Consider the following 9564-nt stretch of genomic DNA (forward strand, 5'->3'; position numbering starts at 1 on the left):
TCTCTCTATCACATCTTCCTTCTCTCATGTCCCAACCCTCTACTTGGAGTAACCCCCGACACCTTCTCCAACCCACTGTCTTCCACAATATTCATCCTCTGCACTTTCCCCACCTTTCTCTAACTGCTTCCCCCATGTCCTCCTCCCTCACATATCTGCAGCTTTAGCACGCTGACCCCTATGTCTGGGACAGGCTCCTCTCTTCTGTTCACTGGACAAGCTTTCCATTCCTTCAAATCCCTCTGTAAAACTGTTTCATCCTGGCTTGTGCCACTAATCTCCAGGAGTTATCTAATCTCACTTTCACAACCTTGATTATATTTTAAATTGCAGTGGGTATAATAAAAGTGAACCCTACAGTGAAATAACAAATGTGAAGCCCCAGTGCTATATCTTGTAACTTCCCCTTCAGAAGTTTTCTAAATGACCTCTTCACTAAGATCTAGAGACATTAGTGGCTAAATATGTAAGTGTAACCCATGCTTACAGTGTGGCTTTCTGTCCTTCTCTAGCGGTTGACCCATACAGAGGTCAAGTCTTTATAGCCTTTAAGGTAACAATGCTGTGTCTTTTAGCTCAGACAGACCATGTGTTCAGATCAAATGTTCCAGATTCAATCCCCACAAACAACAACAACCCACCCAGAGGCTTCTTAGATACAAACTGAACAAATTAAGGGAGCAGGTCATGATGTGTCACATACACTGGATGTTCCATTCCTCCCAACTGGCAAGGTAGACGTGATCTCACACAAAATATGATCAATGACATAGTAGGTGAAACTACAAATCTAAGAAAATCCTGTTAGTAATGCAGAACAATGAAAATTGTCTCCAGAAAATAAAAATGTCACATGCCAATAGATGACACTGTTGAGCAGGTTACGTGCAGTCACAGATGCAGCCAAGTCTATCCTGTGTACTGGTACAGCAGTGATCCTGGGCCACAGTAGCATTTTTTAAATGAATTATGTCAGTGTGTTTTTATTTCACCTTGACTAAAAATTAACCTAAGACAGTTCATAAAGTCAAGAAATAAAGTCTTCTTCCAGGAGACACACAAGACATTGCATATCAGCTGCCTCCCAGGTAACCTGGATGGTGGCCTGAAAGAACTGTCCTTTCTAGGGGCTAGCAGATTCTTCAACTTCCCTAATAAACTTTATTTTGGGCATCTGCTGAAGGGAAGAGAGAGATTGGTAATGTGACAGCACTGAAACTGCAGGCTGTATGAATAATATTTATATTAAATAAAAGGTTTCAGGTGGCTAACTTGTAACAGCAGCTGAAACTCCTGGTTGGTCTTTTATTAGTAGGTGCTCCAGTCAAGACCAAATAGCCCCATATCTTCTCTTGCCCTTCTCCTCATTCTAATTTTACAACCCACCTTTGGCTCTAGGCATGAGTTTATTTCTAAAGGGTTAAACAGTCACAGAGTACCTGCAAAATCATCTGCCACTAGGAAAGTGCATTTTCTTCAATCCAGGGTACATGTTTACTGCTAAACTATTCTACTCTATACTAAACTACTGTAGCCATTAATTTCAAAACTGGCCCCAATGTTAGCACTTTAAAGCAACATAATATGCCAGACTAATATGGTGACTCAACAATCAAAACTATGCATCATCAGCCTACACAGCTTTTACTTTTGGTTCAAGGCCTGGATTTGCTGGAAGAATATTGTTTCTTTTCTTTTTTCTTCCTTTTTGGCCAGTATAGAGTGCCTAAACTCACTTGCCAGTTGTCAGCCCAGCTTGTTTCTGAGGAAAGGAAGAATTCATGTGTAAAGCACCTAGGGTCTTAAAAACATAGAAACATGTGCTGGAGGATCATTGTGCCTGGTTGGCTGACTTCAGCAATGAGAGAGAAAGAGAGAGAGGAGCTGCTCAACTGACTGGAACTAAATAGGGAAGAAATTTGAATGTTCCTTTTATCTTCCACATATTCTTAAAATAATATTTAGGCAATTCAGTCTTTGATAATCTCATTGTACCTACATTTCTGCTGGGAAGCTTCTACTGCGGCACTACATTCATTTGGTTTAAGGACTCTTACGGACCTTCCAATAGCAACATGCTGATACATACAGTATACAGAACAGAGAGCTTTTATAATCCCTCAAACAGTACATGGAAAACAGCATTAACTACGAAATTCTCCATATTTCTGCAATGCAAAAAATAATATCTCCAAGTCCAGCCATGAACTGGGATAAAATGGGAACCTCGTACAAGTGAGACATTTCATATTTTAATTTAAATAGTTGTTTTAATTGTACATTTTTCTATTCCACTTTCCCACACACTCCAAGCTGCTGCTTAAGTCAGTTCCTAGATAAACTAGCTTGTCATGAAAATTGGCAATACTAAATTGTATCTGCTTCCTCTTTGCCATAAGGATAATTAATACTGTTTCAGTAATGTTAACATCCATCCTATAGAGTATCAAGCTTACAATACAGAAGAAAATGCCTATGGAACATTACATTTAGGAAATTAGAAATCCAGTCCATGAAAGGTTAGTTTCAGGGAACCGTGTAGGAATCTAAATTGAGAAACAGTTGGTCAAGAAGTAAACAGATAATTAAAATGAAGCATTCTTCCTAAGTAACTTTGCTAATCTACACACTTCAAGAATAACTTTTAAATTAGTTTGTTGGCTACAGATGATCTTTACTGCTTAACAATTCAACAAAAACAAAACAACAAACAGAAAACATTGGCCTCATGCACACAAACACAGAGATCATCCAAACCCAAAGAGAAGTGCACCCTTCTCTCTATTGATTTTGCTATGGTTAGGCTGTATCGTTACGGTCCAATCATCTGAAGTGATGGTGACCCTTCAATTCCCACTGTTGTCCTGATGAGTTGAGGATAATTTGCACCCTACCAGATTGGGCTAGGGCATCTTGTGTGCCCTCCATCCTCCCAGAATATGAAAGTTTTTCATTTCCAGTTTGTATGTTATCCACCCCCTAACTTTCTCTCCATCTGAAGTCTCTTTTACCTTAGTTCCCTTTTCAAAAGAAAAGTGTCCTGGAGATTCCCATAGGATTGTGTTTAAAATCCACTCCCTGAGACAATGTAAATGTAAAAGCAATCACAATCCATATGCCTCATGTGAAGATGAGGAGGGTCCAAGAGAATCATAGTGGGAGGAAAAAAAATGGTAAATTATACTGTGTCCGAAGACAGATTTGCCTGTCATATTTCTATACAGTAACATTGTTGCGGGATGGAATATCACTTGCAGAAAACAAGGGGAAAACACAGCTATAACCAGCTTTCCTTGTTTAATCCCTCTGTCAAGCTGGTATACGAGAACAGGCACAAATACAGCCAGAGACTGACTGACAGGCAAGATGTAATAATATGAGATTATTCAATTACTCTGTAGCAGAGGCCTTTTCATTAAGTGTTTAGTTTTACAATGCAATACTCATTCAAAAAAAAAGCCTCATTACATTTCTTCAGACGTAATGGAGCAAATAGAAAGGCCACATCAAATAGGATGTGTCTTCGGCAGTCTTATGCATTGTAACATACATTATATATACATACATATACACTTCAACACCCCTCTATCTCTGCCTATTCAGTACTGCCACATTTATACCTGTGCCTTTCTAGAATAGCTAACCTGCTGTAGATAATTCCATCAAATAGATACCACGTCTTTCAATATTAGTCATTCATATTCATATAATTGAGAAGGAATAAGTCCCTAGCAATTCCACTTGGGGAACCAGGCATCTCAGAAATGTATTTACAAATGGATCTCTCCCCAGTTTGGGAAAGCTAAGTACTGTCAATGCAGCAATAAAACATCTTCAAGTGCAGGATCCCTGATGCTATTGTGATACAATAGTATTTTACTTTCATTAAATAATTGGAAGATGGGAATGGCTACAACAGTCTCAGCATTCCTGAAGAAAAGCACCTGTGGGGGGATCTAGGTTCAGACCTTGAATATCTCAAATGCCAAGTGGTTTAATAGATCCTAGGAAACGTTACCCTACAATAAAACATGCTGGACAAGGCAGTTACTTAGAACACCTGTATGCTTGATGCCACCTTAAACCTCCCTCTTGTGTCCCCCCTCCCATCCAAATAAATGAGAGGCAATAAGAAACCATTTGTGATTGGCAATTTAATCTGATTTGGAAGGATTAGAGATATGGCCCCAAATATTTCACAAATGCTGTAGCCCTAAAACAGTGCAAGATGAATTCAATAGGTTAATGAGAAGCAATAGCAGAGAAACTCCACGTAACAGAGTGGCCCACAAATCTTCAACAATTTCCATTCTGTCATCTGCTCCAGCTAACAGCAGCAGAAGCAGCTTTCTGTACTCGCATATTCATTGCTTCAGAGCAGACTGAAATGCATAGAGGAAAAAAAAACATGATTTGTGAAAATACAGAGACTCCCATTGAAGTTATTGCGTGGGCTTTTTGTGCGTGTGTGAAAGAGAATTCCTTCTGAGACCAGAAAAAGCTTTCAAATGCTATTTTACCAACATTTCTCAACACTCTGGATCATTATTTTACAGGTACTTTAGCTCTGCAGATACTAGGTAAATCAAAAAGGAAATCAAAGAGAGGTGTGGGGGGGTTGCAAATGACAAGCACAGAGTCCACAACACACCTACATTGTGTCACCATGCACTATAGGTGCACCATACTCATCTTTTAGCTTCTTTCGAGATGAAACAAATCAAGCATAAACAACATAAGGAGGCAGGAGGGCAGGCAAGCCCCTGGACTTACCTTTTGGATGGTCCCTCCTAAAACTTCTCCAAAGGAAATTAAAAATTCCTCCAGATGGACTTGGATTCTTCTTTTTCTGTTTATTTTTTTCAAGTCACATAGGAGCAAAATGATTAGTTTTCAAAGGTTCCATTTACTGATCTTCCATCCCCAGCAAAATGTGTCCAAAAGACTATGTCAAAAGTGAGCCCAGAACTCAAAGACAATTGGAAAAGGGTGTTTGGTGGGGGGAGGTGGCTGAGGGACCAGATTGTGAAATTGAGTGCCCTGGGTATATTAATCTCCACTGTACACTATACCTGGCTTCTTGCTCACCAAAAACTGTAGTGCAAACTGTCAGTAGTAGCGTCCAATAGCTGCTGTGTGTGCTGCAGATGGTATGTCTCACTGTTACCTTCTCAGATGGGTAGAGGATTCAAAGAACAGCAAAACCCGGGGGTCCCCTCCAAACCAGGTGGATTGCCAGCCACTCACTCACTCAGTCCAATTAATCAAGACAAGAATGGCTCCGTCACCAGAGGTATCTCCTTCCAGAGTGCACAGGATTATGGCAAGGTTATTAATCTTGCTTTGCTGCATCCCCCCACCCCCTACATTCAGCAGCCTGCATTGAGATGATTGCCAGCTCTGTCTCTGTCCCTGTTCTACTGCATTTTGCTCAGCCCTCTGTTGCTGCAAGTGAAACACAGAGGAGGGAGGAATACTAATAAGGTGGTTAGCTACAGTTTCTTCAAGGCATTCTACGTACTCTGTGTGTGTGGTGTGTATATGTGTGTGTATTCTCTGTGGGGGAAGTCCTAGATTTAGTTGCAGGTTGAATAGGAAACTGTTTCCACACTGTTACAGAAGCTGGAATTAATCTGGATTATTACTTTCAAGGAATACCAGAGCCAGAGATCTTATTTTATTTAGGATAAAAGGAGGGTGCCAAATGCTTTAGAAGCCTAGGGCCATGGCCTGGCAGTTGTGAGAAACAACGTTCAGAGAGAGATGCATTAGGTTAGTAAAAAGGCTCAAAGGGACCTAGGCAATATTTTAAATCCACCGCTACACTACATATAAATGATTTTTAAAAGCAGCCCCTTCCTATCAATCTTGAGATAGGAAACAAATATCCAAAGTGAGTCAAGCAGGGTTTGAATTGATAGACATAAGACATTATGGTTCCAGGGGTGCTTGATAATTCTCTGTCTCTCAGTGAAATCTATTCCTCTACAGAAATATTTCAGTGATGTGAAATGAGTTTGAAGTTATCAGCACAGTATTCTGCAATAATATGATGCCGTGCAGCCAACAGAATGGAATTGTAGTAAATTGGTTAAGTAGTGGCCCTTGGTCGGTGCATTAGCCTTTGAGCATCCGGGGTGTACAAACCCTAGCTGCGGAGCACCCTTCACATTGTGGTTCGCTCTCTTGGAAGACTCTGCTCAGCCAGTGATGTTTTACTAGGTTCTTCTGTTTAGGTTCAGCATTCCAGCAATGTCGTTTTATTATTTAAAACCCAGTCTTTTCCAGCAAATTACACTATATATTACTCAATTCAGGAATCAGAGGAAGGGAAACCTACAAACAAAGACAAAAAAATATTTTCAAGAGATGTGTATATTTTTTAATGGTATGACTGTGTTTAGACTGGATGGTTTAGAGGAGTGGTAATGAGATATTGAGCCTTCCAGATAAGGGTTTGAATCCAACTCTGGCCAGCAGTAAGTGCTATCAATACCAGACAGAGACAGCTGGTCAATGATATATGTGAAATGAGTTTTGTGGTCTCAGCATACACATGGCCACATCACAAATATAACCTTCATAATTAACTTTAGTCAAACCCCTTGTTGGTAGCATTGGGTCAAGGACTGAAAAATAAATGGTGACTGAATGGACACAGAGATGGAATTATCTTCCCACAGTTTTAACTGGTCCTTCCTGGACAGGGTTCAGACCTTTTTGGTTGGGCAGCATGGGAAACTGCCTCTGGCACTGCTATTATGCTCGGAATAGAGGACTGCCATATTCAGGGCAATCAATTCCGCACCTATCAGAAACACTGTATTCCCACTGATTATATGGAAGTACTGAATAAAGATGCACTGTTGGTAAGTGAACCCTACAACCATGAAACTCTGGACTGTGGGCTCACCAGATCATTCAACTTAAACGGGGCTGGATCTGCTTTGCATTTGGATGGGAAAACAGAAGATGCTACAGGGAACTGATACAGAAGATTGAAAAATAGCCTTCTACCACTGACCAACCAGCCCTAATTTAGCTCACACTCCAATTTTAACATAAATTATTTATATAAAAAAACCTTGGAACAAGACGTGCTAAGCATAACTGTTCCAACTTTCTTTGCTTTTATGTTTCAATTCCTTCCCTTGCACACCACCCACAATTACCACCATCACTGTCTGTAAACTCCTGAAGGAAGAAGCTAATTTTCTTAAACCACAAACATCAATAACACTATCTAAACAATGGGAACAGCAGATGCTCTTCTTTCCAAATAAGGACCAAACCAATACTCCACTATGGTATTAGTAGGCTCAATGATTCTCAAGAAGCTAGGTTTGCCACTTGTGGTCATTAAATATCCCATAGAACTTTTTGTAAGGAAGCACCAGTGTCCTTGTCAAGTTCCAATGTAGACAATCACAATCTGCCACACTAAACTTATCTGTCTAGTTACAGGTGACTAAAGCATTCTATACTTCCTGTCCTAAGCGTTGTTGTGGTGTGTGTTGTCAAACTGTAACCACCAAGATGATTTGAGGAATTCACACCTTATACTTAAAAGTTCTGGGATCCTCCTGAATAAGAGGTTCTATGTGAAAGAGACTTTCCATTATAATTTATTATTTCTGACTCAAATTAACTGCATATGAAGGAATGGACTTTAATAAAGGATGGTCTAGAATAAAATGATTGTTAGCAGCAATTCTCAAACCATAGCCACTTGGCCACCAGTCTCATTCAGTCTCTGGAGAGGTCCATATTATAAGAATAGATGTCTCTGAAGATAAGATAAGAAGCAAAAGACTTAAATTGCACCAAGGGCAGTTTAGGTTGGACATTAGGAAAAACTTCCTGTCAGGTTGGTTAAGCACTGGAATAAATTGCCTGTGGTGGTTGTGGAATCTCTGCCATTGGAGATGTTTAAGAACAGGTTAGACAAACACCTATTAGGGATGATCTAAATAATACTTAGTCCCACCTCAAATGCAGGGGACTGGACTAGAACACCTCTCTAGGTCCCTTCCAGTCCTATGATTCTATGTCTATTTTGCCCCCTGCCACATATGATCACCCCATGATAATGTGCAATTAGGACAAAATATCTTCTGGAGTCTCAAGTTACTTTTACAGGATTCTTATGCAACCAAAACAACCACTAAGATCCCATCAGAGCCTCTGAGCACAATCAGTTTAGACAACTAAATGACAAAAACTAGAGCCATCTACAAAAAATACAAACCAGACAGATGTTCCTGTTAGGTTCTAACTCTTACCTAAGCTCATCTGGACCAGTCACTTATCAACAGGAAGTGTCCCTCTGAAAACACCTGCTGGGATTTAGCTACATGCCACTCCGGCTTGGCAGGGCCCTCACTAGGAATATCACTGAGTCAGGAAGCATCATGGCTGCATGGCTTCAACACAAGTACTGAAATATCAATATATCTTATCACTCTGCAAATGAGACTAAATAATGGTATGAGTATCTTTCCCAGACTTAAACTCATAGACTTTAAGGTCAGCAGGGACCATTATGATCTTCGAGTCTGACCTCCTGCACAATGCAGGCCACAGAATCTCACCCACCCACTCCTGTAATAAACCCCTGACCTATGTCTGAGCTATTGAAGTCCTCAACTTGTGGTTTAAAGACTTCATGTTGCAGAGAATCCTCCAGCAAGTGACCCGTGCCCCACGCTGCAGAGGAAGGCAAAAAAACCCAGGGCCTCTGCCAATCTGCTGTGGAGGAAAAATCATTCCTGACCCCAAATATGGCAATCAGCTAAACCTTGAGCATGTGGGCAAGACTCACCAGCCAGACACCCAGGAAAGAATTCTCTGTAGTAACTCAGATCCCACCCTATCTAGTGTCCCATCACAGGCCATTGGGCATATTTACCGCTAATAGTCAAAGATCAATTAATTGCCAAAATTAGGCTATCCCATCATATCATCCCTTCCATAAATATATCAAGCTTAGTCTTGAAGCCAGATATGTATTTTGTCTCCACTACTCGCCTTGGAAGGCTATTCCAGAACTTCACTCCTCTGATGGTTAGAAACCTTTGTCTAATTTCAAGTCTAAACTTCCTGATGGCCAGTTTATATCCATTTGTTCTTGTGCCCACATTGGTACTGAGCTTAAATAATTCCTCTCCCTCCCTGGTATTTATCCCTCTGATATATTTATAAAGAGCAATCATATCTCCCGTCAGCCTTCTTTTGTTTAGGCTAAACAAGTCAAGCTCTGTGTAGCTCCAAAGCTTGTTTCTCTCATCAGCAGAAGTGAGTCCAATAAACAATATTACTTCACCCCCCTGGTCTTTCTAATGTCCTGGGACCAACATGATTACAGCAATACTGCATACATGGTATAAGCAATGACACGCTAATAACTGTGTTAAAGCCTGTGAGCATGCCCAGTGTGAAGCAGATGTTCCTAGAAGACTATGCAGACTCAGTTAGTAGAAGTGTTTTTATTGCTCTTCAATCAACCTGTCTTCTGAATGCTGAATAAACACTACATATAGATCAGGGGTCGGCAACGTTTGGCAA

The 9564-nt window shown here is 40.5% G+C and overlaps 1 protein-coding gene across 3 annotated transcripts in view; it reads right to left on the reverse strand.

Moving 5' to 3' along the window:
- Positions 1-5341, reverse strand: part of LRRC4C (leucine rich repeat containing 4C) — a 1133428-nt gene extending 1128087 nt beyond the window's left edge. The window contains exons 1-2 of one of the 3 annotated variants that reach the window (XR_008444791.1): positions 4774-5341; positions 4110-4382 (exon numbers count right to left, since the gene is read on the reverse strand). The gene's annotated coding sequence lies outside the window, so the exon portion shown is untranslated. Of the gene's footprint in view, positions 1-4109; positions 4383-4773 lie in introns of those variants that run through there. The other 2 variants (XR_008444790.1, XM_054026879.1) reach the window with 2 other exon arrangements.
- Between the last annotated feature and the right edge of the window lie 4223 nt (positions 5342-9564).

Source organism: Malaclemys terrapin, chromosome 4 (genome assembly GCF_027887155.1).
Source record: "Malaclemys terrapin pileata isolate rMalTer1 chromosome 4, rMalTer1.hap1, whole genome shotgun sequence".
Classification (NCBI taxonomy): Eukaryota; Metazoa; Chordata; order Testudines; family Emydidae; genus Malaclemys; species Malaclemys terrapin.